The 15646-nt window shown below is 47.6% G+C and overlaps 1 long non-coding RNA gene across 1 annotated transcript; it reads right to left on the bottom strand.

Annotated features, from left to right (window-relative positions):
* Positions 1-10213: 10213 nt before the first annotated feature.
* Positions 10214-13516, bottom strand: LOC137157105 (uncharacterized). Its single transcript, XR_010920998.1, has 2 exons — positions 13054-13516; positions 10214-10867 (listed from the first exon to the last, which is right to left on the bottom strand). It is a non-coding gene; the product is annotated as an uncharacterized lncRNA (long non-coding RNA).
* Positions 13517-15646: the final 2130 nt, after the last annotated feature.

Here is a 15646-nt window from a genome sequence, read left to right as displayed (position 1 = left end):
CTGTGGAGAAGAGAGGTGACGCAGGAGCTTAAGCATTGCCTCGCACCACTGGAGAATCCCTCTAAACTGGGCTGATTGACCTGTGGCAGTTGGGGTGGGTTTAGAGTCACTTTGTAATGATGATGCCACATAAAAACAGCAGAAGATCAGAGCCATGTTCTCATTTAGTCATTTCACTGAAAGAGGTTATGCTAATATGTCAGTCTTTTCTGGAAGTTAGATTTCATCATGAGAAATTGATCAGTTCCTGCCCTCTGCTGGTAATTTGTGAAAATACAATTACTCTAATTTAGGAAACATTTCCTGAGAATAATTTGATTAGGATCACTGTATGTCCTGTTTTGGCCGGGGCAGCCCCCTTTTTAAGCCCAGTCCTGGGTATCCCGATTTTTTGGCAAAACTGGGCATTTGTCCCATTTGCTCTTGCCCCTCATATCACGAATATGAGCAATAGGTCTTAGAATAATGCCAGTATTATAAACCTGTTTGCTGAAAGGGTGGTACAGGAGGGCAGGAGTCTGACTGTAGAGAGCATTGAACATTCTTGACAAGCAGGTTAACAATTCTTAGTTAACAGCTCTTCCTCCTCTTTACATTTGGGTGTCTTTGAACACCTTGTTTCATGATCCATAGATAGAAGATTCTGCAGCACTAGCAGAAAAATTGGAGCCAAAAGTTAGGATTTATTGCTCCTCCATGTACCACCATAAATTATGTTTTAGTCACACAATGAGACTATCGCTGCTGTAAAAAGCCCCCTCTCTACCATACCAATGACACAAGACTTGTACCAAAAATCCTAAACTGACAGTCAGTGATAGCCCCTGCCCCACCCCCTATGCAAAATCCCCAGTCACCCTATAGCAGGATTTTCCTGTCAGTTACAATGACATAACTCCATGGCACAAAGCAGATTCCAGAGGAAAACAGCTGTCCACTTACAGCACCCTGTTGCCAAACCCTAGACCGTCTGATCCAGGCAGCATTAGCAAGAGACCAACAGAAGGGATCAACTTTTATAATAGCCATCAGCAATGCTGCAGCTCCTCCCATCACAGGTAGGTATCTGAAGTAGACAGGTCCCATAGGCATGGAAAGATCAATAGCAGCTTCTTGAATTCTAGTTGGCAGGGACTAGGGTTGCTGTGCAGTATTGGGAAAGACAAATGCAAAAGCTTGTAAATGAATATACAATTTCTGGATGCACTTGGTGTCTGAGCTATATTGGAGAGGAGCTGATTTGTCCCATTCTAACTTGAACGAACAACAGTTTACTTCGTGTCACAGCAAATTATTCAGGCCTTTTACTCAAATGACATTATGAAAACACATTTCAATTTCTGCTCAAGCTGATAGCAATGGTGAGGGAAACTGAAGTCAGGCACTTGTTAACAGTATAGATTTGTTTGTATCAAAGTGATTTTAAATTACCTTATTTGCATGCATAATCATGGACTATTTATGTGCAAATTCAATTCAATTCTGAGAATCTGGGCACACGTCTTTTGAAAAATTGCCTTATGATTGTAACTGGGATCTTGGTCTTTAAATTTCTGCCTTGGAGAGATGGTTCTTATTGCAATGGATTTTAGTAATTGTGTGTTTATAATGGGTGTACAAATTCCAAATAGACATTTGTCTGACCAATGTAAACTGAATAGGACATTTATTTATTTTGAAATAAAAAGTTAATTGGAAAACTACAGTGATGTTTCTTATTCAAATACTATAGGGTGTGTAATGCGACATAATAATTCAGCTTCGTAACATTCAAGATCTATTTATTGCTGTTTCCATGGTGTTCCTCTTCTAGTGTCCAAGCGCTAAGCACTTCTTTAGTATGGCACAGCTGCCATTTGTGCTATGCTGGTAGAAATCAGATGGACTATTTAGTCTCTTCTCTCTCTGCCAGTCTGAATTGTTCCATCAATACTTTTTAGATGTGCATGGTGGCCCTCGCCCATGCACGCACAGCTCTTCTCCCTCATGCAAACCTGAAATATGTGGAATATTGGATTTGGGCTGCTGTGGCGAATGGCTGTGCTAGCTCTGGCCTGCGTTCAAATGTTGGGTCAAGTTTCACCTAGGGGAGGGGGGCTGTCAGTATCCTGGGTTCTACAGTTCTCCCTTCCTCCCTTGTTTGTTTCAGACAACTTTCACATGTCTTGAAATCCAGTCTGTATGTACATTTCCAGGACTTACTTAATACAAAGTTTAGAGTAAGTGTTGGGAACCGGTACAGAAAACGCAGGTGGCTCGGATGGGGGTTGGTTAGAAATAAAAAGACTTGTCTTGAAGTGACAGGTTCAAATTCTGCTAGACTCCTCTCCTACGGGTTGAAGTTTAATGTGACACAAGCTGGTCAGTTCTCAGTGAGCTGATGCACCATTGCTAGCAGCAGGCCGTGACTGAATTACACTGAATCTATCTTCTAGATTAGAGCCTAGAGCAGTGGTCCCTAAACTCTTTACCTCATGCCCCCCTTGCTTACCCATCTGCACCCCACTCTCCTCCCCCCCTCCCCTTGCAGTTGGGGGCGTTTGTCACTGTGAGCAGAGCCATAGCCAGGCTGTGGTCTGGGCTTTGAGACTGGGGCCACAGTGGGGTCCATGGCCAGGAGCCAGGGACGGGGCACAGCTGGGCTAGGTAGCACTCCCTCCCTGCTCCCATGCATCCCCCTGAATTTTCCTTCACACCCCCAGGGGAGCACACCCCACAGTTTGGGGACCTCTGGCCTAGAGGTCATGGACAAAGGAAACTTGTGTTACTGCTTTGTTCCACAGCTAAATAGGACTTATTTGGCCCTCTTAGCCAGCCATTAAGGCCTTATCACTACACAAGTTGCATCAGTCTAACTCAAAATTGATTTAATTAAAAAAAAAAAATTGATGCAGCCTCATTGTGTGAGCAAACGCTTTAGGATATCTTAAGATATCTATCTTCAATCTAATATTTTAGATAGAAGATATTTAAATCTTAGATTAGATATCATAAGACTATCTTAAATACTTTGTTCACACCAAGTATTTAAAAAGAATAATTTAGGTTAAATTAATGTAAGTTAGTAAGGAACTGGCTTAAGTGCCAGTGACAAAATGCACACAGATTAATTTAATTTACGTACAGGCTGTTAGTTTCTAAAACAAATGTGAGTATTCAGGAGAAAAAAAAGTCACCTGGGGCTTTTCCTCTTTGCTGTAATAATGAGGGGGACTTTCCTTATTTTTATTTCCATTTCCGGTTCTTGTTTATGGTCATCTCTTTTTTATTGGACCCATTCATAGGAGAATGGTGACATGCCTTTTAGGCCAGCCGCAATATAGTGCGATGATAGTTATTGCTTCTACAGTGACACCTAGGAGCCTGAGTCATTAACCAGGACCCCACTGCAGCACATACTGTATAAAACCGGGGGGGAAGACAGTCCCTGCCCCAAAAGCAACAATAAGCCGTGTTGCACCTAAACTGAACCATCCTGTTGCTTTGAGGAGATTGCAATGGGTGCTATGGTCCTTAGCTAGGCATGCTGAATTAGTGAGTGCAGGGCCTGTTGACCTGCCGCTATTCCCCTAAAATGTTAAGAAAACCCACTGTGGGGAAAGCAGAAATTTTCCCCATGGATCTATTTTGTACAACTTTTTTTTTTTTTAAAAATCCAGCTTTTGAAACGCAGTTCATCTGCCCAGGAAAGAGAATAACTCTGAACAAGGTTAACTGGGCTATCTTCTTGACCTAAAATTCAGATGAGTAGGTGTTCTGCCTCCTTGTGTACCAAACCTCTCAAAACCACACGTGCACCTGTGACAGTCCATTGTGTAGTTTAAATAAATACAGGTTTAAAAGACAGACAAACCACCACTAGAGGACAGCAGTTATTCATATTTACATTCTATTTGTGGCCGATTGGGCTAGGGGTTTGCTTGGTAAGGCATAAGGTAGTAACGCAATGAGCCGACAAGCCTCAAAGCTGGCAAGATAATAGTTCATCTAAACTCAAGGCGTAAAGCCCCAAAAACCTTAGCATGAGCAGCTAATCAGGAGTGACCACAGAGCACAAGATACACTAGTCAGCATTTAGTCAGAATGCTTTAACAAAAACACGGACAGGATGCCAGATGATACCATCTTTAGATATTCTAAGTTTGGAAAATCAGCAGACATGTCACCACAAGAATGCCAGGGTAAATGATGTAGAAGCTAATAAGCAGGAGGTAAAAGGCCTCGTCACCTAAAGGAGAAGGGCACCAACATCGTTAGGTGAGGAAATACAAAATATGGAAGAGAGACCAAAATCTCTGCTGAACATGCATTAGGCATAGTGGGAATCAGCATAACAGGATAAAAGCTGTACCCCAGCCTGCATGCCTTGGGAGATGTAAGGAGGACCACCAGCTTGATGGGGAGGATGATCAAGATAACGAACATTTCAGATTTTTCTGCAAGTGACAGGTGAGTAGCTGGACACTCAGACATTGGATGTTTTGACTGTTTTGTATTATCTGTATCTACTTCACTAGGCTGGAGTGTTAATATTTTTGTTAGCACCGTTAACAAAAGCACAACCAGGGCAGAACCCCCTTCCTAAGCATAATTGTCTCATGCATGCCAGCATTCTTGTAGGCCGGGATCCTTGTAAGCTTCTGGGTCTGGTCACAAAACAGAACCCTGCAAAACTAAAGCGTAATTGGTATGTCTAATCAATGAAGTACTATTCTATCAATTGAGAGACAAGGGGATGAGGTAATATCTTGTTGTTTAGCAACACTGGATTTATGGCTTATTACAACAATCTGTTCCACCTTGTATTTAGCTGCAACACTGAGCACCTTTCCCAGATCTGAAGAGCTCTGTGTAAGCTGAAAAGCTTCTCTTACCAAGTGTTGGGCCAAGAAAACAGTGGTTCTCAACCAGAGGTACGCATGCTCCTGGGGGTATACAGAGGTTTTCCGGGAGTGCGGGGGGTGGGGGTACATCAACTCATCTAGATGTTTGCCTAGTTTTACAGCAGCCTACGTAAAAAGCACTAGCGAAGCACAATACAAACTAAAAAGGTCATACAGACTGGCTTGAAATGCAAGTACAGCATATTTCAATTGATTTATAATTATATGGCATAAATGAGAAAGTAAGCAATTTTCCAGTAATGTGCTGTGACTTGTATTTTCATGTCTGATTTTGTAAACAAGTAGTTTAAGTGAGGTGAAACATGGGGTACACAAGACAAGAGACTCCTGAAAGAGGTACAGTTGTCTGGAAAGGTTGAAAGCCATTGCAATAAAGAGATATGACCTCACCCACCTTGTCTCACCAATATCCTGGGACCAATATGGCGACAGCACCACTGCATACACAAATCAATGTATCAGGCAACACGTGTAAACAAAACACTGTTGGCAAAATTTCCAAAAACTCCAGTTCTGCTCCTCCCATCACAAGGGTGTAAACGCTGAGCCACTGAACTGTTCCTATCGTAAGGACACTGGCAGTGTCAAGAGGAGAAGCTGCTGTAAGTGGTTCTCAATGGATTCCGCAGTTCTGAGGGTGCTATAAACATTTACACCAGCTGAGGGACTGTCCACTTGGCCACTGCTTCCTGTAATGGCATCTGAATCTTTTCGAGACAAAACCAAAAGCCACCCAGTCACCATAGCATTGCTAATGAGCCGCTACAGTGGAGAACCTATTCCCCCATCCTTTTAATGTTCCTCTTGACTGGCTTTCACACTGAAAGCTGTTAAAGGTAGATGATGGAACAGTTCCAACTCTTCTCTCAGACCTCTTCATCCCATACAGTCACAGGCTGGCTGGCCCCTTTAAGGAGAAGTGGGGCCAGCTCCTTGTTCCCATAATTTGCTGCCTCCCAGCTTGCAGGGATGGGACTGCTGGGGTCAGGTGTTGCCAAATGGACACATGGGCCTCATAAAAGGCCAGAGAGAACTCATCTGGAAGAGAGGAATGACAGGAAGTGGCTTAGGCTCCTGTGGGAGGCTATGAAGTGGGGTCTGCAAGAAGCGGGGGGTCCATGAAGAAGCTGCTGGAGTCCCCTGGGAGGGAGGCAGGTGAACCTGCTAAGGAAGAGGGATTCAGGACAGAAGGCTCGGGGAGGCAGTGCTCAGGTAAAGGGCAAAGAAGAACTCTGTGGTGGTAAAAAGCAGGGAACTTCAGTGAGAGGTAGACAGAGGGACTGACAAGGAAGACAGCCTAGGAGTTAGTCCTGGAATGGAGACAGAACTGAGGACTGAGTACAGACGATGGGGCTTGTCACGCTACAGATGCGGTAGTGGCTCAGCTCTAGTACTACAGCTGCGCCACAGTAGCGCCGTAGACACTTGCTACAGCAATGGAAGGGGTTTCTCCATCGCTGCAGTTAATCCTTCCACTGACCCAGCTCCCGCCTCTGAGGGGTGAATTCTTCAGGGTCTTGGGTCAGCTTAACTATATCTCTCCGGAGTGTGGATTTTTCACCTCTGAGCAAAGTACCGAGGTTGATCCAGGTTTTAGATGTAGACCAGGCCTCCGTCTCTAGGCTCCAGCACTCCTGTTTCACTGGGAGCTCTGCCCAGCAGGGTAGGCTGAAGGGCAGAGGAACTGGTTACCCCGGAAGGGGATTAACGTTGAAGGTTACCGTGGCTGGAGGGCTGGGAATGCTAGAACGGAAGAACCCTGCAAGGCTGCATCCAGGCTCTGGGTGCTGTGGTGGCGAGTCCCCGCAGCACAGTTACATTTTGGGATTTATGCTGTTCTACTGAGCCACATTCCCTGGTTTGGGTCCCTGTGAAAGTCAAAGGGCAGGACTATCGGGCTCATGGCGGGATGTAAACGAGATGACCGGTGCACCCTTGAACTGCACAATAGAGGACAGAACAGGGCAGCCATTCTCATCATTTCCATAGAAAGTGGTGGGCGTGTGGCATGCGATCCTGGCAGGAGGGTAGGTTAGTGGAGCTTAAAGGAATAAACAGAATCATGAATGTTTTAATTGTTACCATTAAAGGGAACGGCTGTACCCCACCCATTATCTAAAGTAACACTAGTTCACTGCTAAGGGTGGTAGGTTGCTAGGGTCATTCAAGAGTTAGAAAAATGATCTTCTGCTTACGGTGCAGGAGAAGGACTTGGAGAATCTGAGTTCAATTCCTACCTGCGCTGTGATCTTGGGATCTCTGTGCCTCTCCCCTCATCTAGGCAGTGGAGATAATGCTTCCTTTTGTCAGTTTTGTAGATTTAGATTGTCCACTCTTACTCCATGTTTGTACAGCTGTACTGTGTGTACTGTTTGGACAATCCCCAGTCCAGAGGCATCTGCCCATTACTGTAATGCCAATAAGTAGCATTGTTGCTAAATACAGACAGAAAATCAGCCTTTATTCATCAAGCGTCTTAGCCATAGAAAAAGGCTGCTGGTTTTCCCGACAGCTGAGCGTGTCCCTGAGCACAGGACTCAGATCAGTGACAACACAACAGGGGAATCCCACTTGCAAAATTCCCCCACTGGCAAAGCCCATTTGTAGAAAGTTTTATCTTGGGTTTGCAGCAGGATCAAGCAAAGGAAGCAAGTGGTTTGTCAGTGGAGAGGAGAAAACATCTAACAACATCTTTACATGCATCCCTGTTCTTGGTCCACGTTTGTTTGAATGGCATGGTTCCCCCGCCCCATACTGTTACAACAGAGGGGAGGACACCTTAATTGAGGCATATGAAATAGTGGGCATTCTCCCATGACTTCTGCAGCTGCACAGTGGCTGCCTCTAGACTTTCTTCATGGTTCCAGTTCTGCCAGCCTGTAGTGGTGCATGGGAAGAACAGATGTTAGAGCAGGGGAATGACCAAGAACCATTTGCAGATCTGTAGTAGCTCCACACTTAAGCAGCATAGCTAGGCCCTCAGAGTGTGAGAGGCTTTGAGAAGCAGAGCGATGCTCCAGGAAACGGGCATTTCAGGGACGATAGCAGACTACTTAGTCCCTCCGTGACGGGCAATGGTGTAATCCCAAGAAGCTAATGTCACTGACCTGGCAGATCTCCTGCTCTCTGAAAGTCTTGCTGCCTTTCTGGGCGACTCTTTCTAGTCACTCAAGGTGAGCCAGTCTGGCAAGAGCTGGCACATTAAAGCAAGTCTGTGTGCCACAGTGATGGGCACAGCACAAGGCCCTGAAATAGTGTAGCAGTGAGAAGGGAGGTTAATAAATATTTGCTGCTCAGTCTCAGCAGGGATGGAAGTTCTCCAGGCGTGCAAAGAAATTGACATTCCAGCAGCTGTGCTGCAGTGACACAATCTTCAAGAGGGGGCTTTTTTAATTTGTTTAAGCTTCGCTTATTTAAAGCTGTGAAGCGATGGCTGGCAGGCCATGCAATGCTAACCTTCGTGAGTGGATGGTCCTTGCTCCAGCTACAAACAGTATCACTGGCTTGTGCTCACAGAATTCCTTCCAGCAGCACAGTGAGTTTTCACAGAATTCAAGAGGAATAAAACCAGCATCCTAGCTGGGATTTTTGTTGTTATGAGCTTCTTGGTCCAGGGGCAGCTGGAAAATGGCTTCTAGGACAGGATGTGACTGCCAAGAGATAATAGTTCCACTGCACGGGAACCAGCTTAGCTAGGCATGTATGGGTTTTCCCAGTAAGCTTTGCTCTGGGAATTTCTCTTTTCAGAAAGCCCCATTTCAAACTGTACAATTTAATAGACCCAGTCATTGGTCCAATAGAGGATCCCACAAGGCGGCAGCTGTTGCAACCTTTCCTCAAGTAAAAGCTGAGCTGAAGCTGTTTTGTTCTGAGGAATCACAAAACCCCCACTTCTATTTCCTTAAAATAAATGCAGAGCCTGCATTCAGGCTGGAAAAGCCTCTGAAGAGTGAGCAATCTAATCTTTGCCAGCTCTTCTGCAAGCCATCTTCAGAAGCAGCACGCAAAGCCTAGACTATGAAACAAACGTGTTGACTGTTACCAGGGTCTATTGGCTAATAAACCCAGCAACTCATCTAGTCTCCAGCTTCTAAGTGGACTGAGCTAGTTAACCTTCGAGCTACTGGAAGAGCTGTGCAGCTCACTGTGCTTTGAAGGAGGAAAGCACCGTGTATATGTGGAGGTCCAAGCTGACATTAGTCCTGCACAGTCAGGGTGTGCAGTGCAAGCATTGTGCTAGTGCAACTGGGCTAACAGGAAGTAGGGCCTGATTCCCACCTGCCTTCTGCCCTGGCAAGTTGAGCGCACCAAGCATGTGCTGCAACCTATGGGGAATGTTTGAAGCCTGCCTTGGCCATTCCTTTCCTGCAGTAAAATCCAAAAGTTATGCAGCTGGAAACAGCCCTGGGGCCTGAGCAATGCCCCTCGCTGCCCTGCCTGCGTTGTCAGGTGTGCAGTCCTGGGCAGTGGTTTGGCACAGCCCGGGAGCATGTCTTCGGCACAGGGAAATGAATGAAAAATGATCGTTTTGCTGCACAACATAAGATGAAGCTTTAAATTAAGATTCAGGGGAGATCAAAGAATTGTGATAAGAAAATAATTAAACTAACCGCAGGGCGGTAACGACAGGGCCCTAATCGCTCCTGGCAGAAAGCGGAGAGGGATAAAGCAGAAGAAAGGACATGGAAAAGGACATGTGGTTTCTCCTCTCAGTCTCTGCAGGGCATGAGGCTGTCCCAGCCTGACCCTGGCGGGCTGTTGGGTTGGGGCAGGTCACAGGTGAAACAAGGACCTTTCAGATTCACACAGCACCACCCACCCACTGCCGAGAAGCGGGGAGAAGAGGCCACAGTGGGCTCAGGCATCGTGTGCAGGCGGGAGACTCTCCCTGGCTCGCCCAGAGAAGGTGACGATCGTCTCTGCGCATAGGGGTGCCCTGCTCGCTGGACGAGCCTCTTCTCTGGCACGGCAGCCATCAGCTTGGGAGCAGCACGGCCAAGCAGGATGCTGCCCCCAGCGCTCCGGCACGACAGCGGTCCCCAAACCCCTAGCCCCCTGCTCCTCATGGGTGCTGCTGAGAGAGCTAGTCCTGTTGGGGAGGAGGCGAGGCAGGCTGTTTGCCAGCTGCTATTAATGTTTCCAGGCCCCAGCAGGCAGGAGCAGCGTCACTAGCAGTTTTTCTGCCAGAAGGCAGCGTTGCCCCTGGCCGGCACCTACTTAGCTGGGTAGGCCTCCCTGCCGGAGCTGGGCATTGCCTTTTGAAGGGACAAACTGGAGGGAGCGTGGCAGAGCGCCCTGGGTGAGAGCTGGTACGGGCACCGTGGGGGAGACCGAGGGGAGGTTTGACAGCTGGCTACAGATATGGCCAGGGCTGGCAGAAGGCAGAGAGGGATCAATGATTAGCCAGGAGTCTGCGGGGAGAGACCAGTGATGGGTGTCACTGCTGCGGGGGAGCCTGGGCTAAGAAGCCTTAGGCGGGTGCTGCCAATGGGACCAGCTGCCAAGGGCACTGGTGCAGTCACCTGCCCTGGAGAGAGGCAAGGAGAGGCTGCACCCCCAGCTCGCAGCAGGAGCGTCTCCCTGGTGGCCTGCATTTCCTCAGGGCTCGCGGCAAGGCACCAAGGCAAAGGGTGGCGGGGGTGGTCTCAGAAGAGCCGGTCCATTCCTGCTGCCCCAGGACGTGGCATGCGCCGAGCTAGAAGGGCGCAGGAAGGATGACGCCAACGTCAGAGGGAGCCCTCTGGGCTGGGATGCTCGTCTCTGACGGCCATTTCGCCGTCCCCCTGGTGTTTGGCACGTGGCCGTGAGGAGGCATTGATGTGAACCCGCAGCATCTTCTGGTTGGCCTGATTTTAACCCTGTGGCGCAGACAAGGGAGACAAAGTCTCAGCCTCTCGCTGCCCCCAGCTCCTTCCAGAAACATCCCCCTTGACCTTCACTGTCATTTATTTCAGGCTGCCGCTCTTTTAAAAAAAAAAAAAAAAAAAAAAAAAAAGTATGAATGTGGGACTCCTGGCCCAACCCAGGGTGGGGGGTCGAGTTCCTCCCTGGCACGATTCCAGCCAAGAAAGTGGATGCGACTCCATTGAGAGCTGCCTGACTAGCCCAGCTTTCCAAGGGCACCGCGTCCCTTCCTCCACGGGTCTCCTGCATTAGCACGGTTACTAGAATCCCACCCCAGCGAGACCACAGAGCACGTCAGCCACACGCAGGGCTGGCTCCAGAAGGCTCCCGGGAGCAGCTCCTGTAGCTGTGCGTCAAGTCTTCTCTCAGATCTCTAACAGCCCAAACGCCTTTCAACTCAGCTCAGGAGTCATTAGACGCAACGTTCTCCCTCCTCCACCCAATCCGAGAGCCGTCTGGCCAGGACCTAGGATCACAGTCTGGAGGGCAGATGTGAGAACTTTTAAATAGTGACCAAAGCTGGTGGCTGAAGCTTAGTTGTAAGTGCAGACAGGAGGAAAGCCAGTCTGCCCACCTCCAGGGATTTCTGTTCTCTGCAGCAGACATTTGATAAGCAGGAAGCTGTAAAATGGAGAACAGGTAAACGGAGTCTTTATCAGACTTTTCCACCATCCAGATTTTTGAGAAGATGTGCAGAAGCTGGTATAATACAGCACCACACCCGTACTTGAGCACAGGACAGGCACCTCATGGGGCCGTTCTTTGTTAATTTATGATGGTGCTTAGAGACCCGGCAGGATAGAGGCCCCATTGTGTTAGGTGCTGTACAAACACAGTTAGAGATAGGCCCTTGGGAGCAGGGACTACAGTCTAATGAGACAAAGGGTGGGAGAAAGGAAACATTCTTCTTTTTATTTTCCTGGAAAGGAGAATCAGAACAATTAAGTGACTGGCCCAAGGTCCCACAGGATGTCTGTGACTGAGTTGGGACTTTAGCTCAGATCTCTTAAGTCCCACTTAAGCTTTGCGCCACACAGAACTATTATAATATAGTTTAAATGGCTTCAAATACAAGCACAATATTTACCTCTCTTAGCCAAAGGGGGTAAACTAGAGAAGAAGGAAGCTCTTGTGCTTGTCTCTCTCACCCACAGAGGTTGGTCAAATACAAGATATTACCACACCCACCTGGCATTTATAACAGCCTGTAATTCTATAGTACCTGTCATCACAAAGCCTAGTACAGTGGAGTCTTTTGTGGGTATCACTGTGCCTCAGTTTCCCCTGTGGGATGATCCTCATCTGCCTTTGTAAAGTTCTTTGAAATCCTTGGATGACAAGTACTTCCTATGTGCAATATAAAGGCCCAGTTCTGCAAACGCGTACCCGAGGTGCAATTTTACTCTTGCTAGTGACCAAGGTTACCCACGTGTGCAGCACGGAGAACTGTATTATTAATTTACCTGCAAATACAACAAAACAAATGCATGCTCAGCTTTGCCCGTCTGTGAAACGAAGCCACCTCGGGGGTGAGTCACTGCACCAGTTTAAGTGCTCATATTACCACCAAAGACTTCAGACTGGGAAGTGAAATTGACATCAGTAGAACAAAAAATATGCCAGGCTAGGCTAAGCAGAGACTAGGAGAGCAAACATCATAAGTTTACAAATATTTGAAGGATAGAAACAAAGAAGAGAGGAATTATGTGCAGCAGAGAAAGGGACAATAACTGGGGATAAGGAGATTAAAATAAGCAAAGGAAAACCTTCCTGACAGCAACATCTGCCAGCTAAATGAATAGTCTCTTCCAGCCGAAGTGCCATCACATAGGATTTTTAAAATGAATAGTACAGAACTCTACAAGATATGCTCTAGGGAACAATCCTGCACTGACAGGTGGATGGACTAGTCTCCAGTTTCTGTGACTCATCCATGCACGCACACACAGCGTACCAGGGCTTGATCAGATGTTGACAGATATAGCATATGCCAGTAATGCATCACGTTGAGTCTGTTCAACCAGACATGTAAATGTCACATTATAATTGAATCACCCAACACTGATCCAGAGTCTAATACCTCACCCAGAGATTTACATTAGAAAGGGATGGGAATCCCCAGCCCTGAGACTGCTCTGAGGCCAGATCTCTAGCCTGTCAGATTACAAGACACATGAAAAATCATCACCTGGGATCAAAACCAGCAAGAAAGTCTCTGGATCTCCCTGTAATGAGGGTCACTCACCATTCGGATGCCTCCTGGTGGCTGCATCTGGGTATTTGCTCCATTCAGGTCAGACACCTCCCAACAGTTGCTTGCTCTCCAGGCCTCTCAATGCTCCCACCTCAGGGCTTAGCTTTCCAGCCGAGTCACTGGGAGAATTTTCTCCTTGAGGGTATCAAAGCCCCACTGGATCAGCTGTCCACATGCCATTCCAGACACTGTCTTCTGCTCCAAGACCAGGTCCTGTGCCACAGGCCCACCGGCTGGTAGGGGAACCCAGGCCTAGCCACTACTCTAGATTGCAGACAGGACTCCTATATCTAGAAACTGCAGTTTGTTTACTCCCAGACCCTGCACGCCTTCTTGCTTTCCATCTCTATCTTCTACTCACCCCCTCTTCTCTGGGGATCCCAGCCTAAACTTCCTGCTGCTAGGCAGTAACTATAGATGGTTTCCCTTTCACATCTCACTAGACTTCATAGTCCTAAACAAGCCTCTCTTCACACAAGAAGTAACCACACACTATTTCCCCCAGTGGGGCTCAGCTTCCTCCCTTTATACAGACCTCACCTGCTCCTTCCCAGCTGACTGAATGCCATCTTCCATTAGGCTTTATTGAGCCCTGGCCCTCCTCCAAGTGCAACATATAAAGTTAATTTCCCCTCATTTAAACTGCTCTGCCATGGGTGGGGTGGACACCCCATCACTCCCCTCAAATGGCCAAGTGTGATACCAGCCCCTCCCCTTCCTGTGCTTTTCTGTCATTGTGTCCAATGAACTGGGGACATAAAGGTCAGGCTTGTGCCTTTATGTGACTGTCGATATGAGATAGGAAAGACAAATATTAGCCCATGTTGAAGGGATGTTTCAAGATGAGACACTTCTCCTGCCAATGCCCTACCCTGGGATTCCAGCCTTCTGGAGTAGCAGTCTGTGTTTAGCACTGAGTGGCAGGAGACAAATAACACGGATTCCCTGGAGGCAGCAGCAGATGGATTAAGATTGTCGATGTTGTAGAGAAGTTGAACATAGCTGCATGCGCTAAGTGTTGTCCTTACATTGGCTGTGAGGAGCACCTGGGTTAAATGCACTGAGCAAATAATCAAGAGATAATCTCCTGCAGAGGAGGAAACGGGGCTCTCAGGGGCCTGGCAGATTGGCTTGTCACTGTGTGTGCTTTGGGATCCTTCAGCATGGCAGGCGCTAGAGAACAGGAGTGTTGGTGGATGGGGGTTGATAGAGAACACAAACCTTCCTCTGCAAAGATACTTTGTCTTGATTTTTGCAACACTGTCTGGTAGCAGCCACAGCAAGAAAATATAACCAGCTGCAACACCCCAATTAGCAACAACTGCAGCTGTAATTCAGAAAGTCACCTCCATGGTGCCCCCAATTCTAGGCTGAGCAGGTTTCATGGGGAGTTTCACTGAGCCTCAGAGGAAAAGTTGAAATACTGTGGTCTGTTCTCAACATGCTAAGCTCTGAGATACCTCCCTGCAAGTCAATGATGGGAGCTATCTGGAGAGACAAAATCTTATTCACACAATCAGAATTAGCAGTTCTTCAGAAGTAACTCAGGGCCAAGTCTCTTTTCTAAAGAGAGCTAAACCTAAGATGAGCTAACCTAAAGCTAAAACTAACCTGAGAGGAGTTACTAGCCATTCCTCGTGTGCTCCTGACCTGCAGGGATGCGGCAGCGCTGAGGAGTTCTAAGTGATTGCCTTGTCTGCCATCAAATGAATCTCTTTAAGATGCACCGGCTGTTTATTACCTTTTCTATCCCCAGGCCTGAAAATGGGACTTCCCATTTTCTAGTCTGCATTGGTCTGAGACTGCTGGGATCAGTTGTTTCCCTTGGTGTGCAAAGCCTGCCCTGGAGATGAAAGCAATCCAAATAGACAAGGCAGCTGGGGACCTGTGCGCCATCTAGCCAGAAGAGGTAGCACAGGGTGGGAATCAGGCAGCAGGGAGAAAACATCAGGAGACAAATAACCCTCTAGACCTGTACACACAAGAGCATTCTAAAAGCGCTCAGAGAAATCCCACCACTGTGCTGAGCTGGGAGCATACTCTGCCCAGGCAGACCCCAGCACATGGGGGAACACAACTCACGTCATCTCGCACTGTAAACTCCTCAGAGCTGGGACTATGTCACAGAGAGATGCATGATTTCATCTTGACAAAGCCTAATAATGATAAAGGGGTAAGCGGGTGAGCTGATGCTTTGCAGCCAGCAAGAAGAACAGGCCAGGATCACACGCCTGCCCCATTTCAGAGCTTTCTCCTTGACGGCCACTGGTGCTTCACTCAGAGCCTTTTGCAGCCATGAGCCTGGCCCCGGGCCTGTGCCTAAGACACTCCCACGCCTTGGACTGGGGGTGCTGCAGAAACTCGCTGTGTCTGAAATAGCATCACTGCCGGCTCCAAGGAAACTTGGCTTGTGAAGGCTGGTGCACTGAGTTAGTGGGCAGTGCTGGGGGGTGGAATTCAGAGAGAGGCAGCAAGGTCTGTTCCATAATGCAAAATAAGGGAGCAGAAACAAACAAAGGAGTCCAAAAACAATTCCAGCTGGAATTTTGGCCCAGTCCTACAACGCTGGACAAAACACCCAACA

This window comes from Emydura macquarii, unplaced genomic scaffold (genome assembly GCF_026122565.2).
Source record: "Emydura macquarii macquarii isolate MOO-44397 ecotype Brisbane River unplaced genomic scaffold, CSIRO-AGI_Emac_v2 contig_1483, whole genome shotgun sequence".
NCBI classification, from domain to species: Eukaryota; Metazoa; Chordata; order Testudines; family Chelidae; genus Emydura; species Emydura macquarii.
The sequence above is the reverse complement of the archived record's forward strand: the minus strand, read 5'-3'. Positions and strand labels throughout refer to the sequence as shown.